The sequence below is a fragment of the Aplysia californica genome, unplaced genomic scaffold, assembly GCF_000002075.1.
Source record: "Aplysia californica isolate F4 #8 unplaced genomic scaffold, AplCal3.0 scaffold01313, whole genome shotgun sequence".
Lineage (NCBI taxonomy): Eukaryota > Metazoa > Mollusca > Gastropoda > Aplysiida > Aplysiidae > Aplysia > Aplysia californica.
The window spans coordinates 6,248-6,790 of record NW_004798583.1 but is presented as its reverse complement, the minus strand read 5'-3'; positions in this window follow the sequence as shown (position 1 = coordinate 6,790).

Here is a 543-nt window from a genome sequence, read left to right as displayed (position 1 = left end):
CCACTCTGTGATTTGAACTCAAGACATCAATGTTTTGACCAGCCGGGGTCATCTCTGCTGTCGTCTGCTCCGCCTTGGTTCTTGACGTCAACACAAACGGTCAAACAAACAGACGAACAAACAAACACACAGGCGGACGGACGGTCAAACAAACAAACAGACGGACGGACGGACGGACGGACGGACGGACGGTCAAACGTCGTTAGGTTTTTCCTCCTTCTGCCCTGGCTTCTCTTTGTTTATGTTGTCGTTTTGTTTTTGAGGTTGCTGCTTTTGTTTTGTGTTTTTTTAATTGTTGTTTTAAAGTTGTTTTTTTTAGGGAGTGGGATGTTTTTGTTTTTGTTGTTTTGTTGTCGCTGGTTTTTGGTTAATCTATTTATTTATTTATTTTGTGGTTGTTTGGTGGGTGCTCCTGTGTGGTTTGCTTCTTTCCTACTATCAAACATCTATCGTCCTTATCTCTCCTCCATTTTTTTGGTGTTTGTTACTCTCTTGTAACAGCTCTAATCTTTTGGCGCTCATATGACCTTATGCAGTTGCGAG